The sequence below is a fragment of the Morone saxatilis genome, unplaced genomic scaffold (genome assembly GCF_004916995.1).
Source record: "Morone saxatilis isolate NCDOM2014 unplaced genomic scaffold, NCSU_SB_2.0 Contig3, whole genome shotgun sequence".
Lineage (NCBI taxonomy): Eukaryota > Metazoa > Chordata > Actinopteri > Moronidae > Morone > Morone saxatilis.
Window position 1 is genome coordinate 20,634,163 of NW_023339873.1, and position 289 is coordinate 20,634,451.

A 289-nucleotide genomic window follows, 5' to 3' on the forward strand; every position below is an offset into this window, starting at 1 on the left:
CTTTGCAGCCAGTGGTGATTTCATCACTTCTCTAAGATCATCCAAAGGCACACGAGTTGTACGAGCAAGATTCTCAAGTGACTTACAATCAAGACCAAAAGTAACTTGGTACATTCTGATGGTTTTAGCCAGAATGGTTACATCAGCAGCAAAAGAAAGCCCAGCAACTGGGGCAGATGCTATGAGTGCAGATACAGAGGCATGGTACTTTATTTCGGCCTGTAAAGCCTCTTTCTTCTTGTTGATGATCTCCAGGTTGATGTTGGGCATGGCCAACAGCAGAGCATTC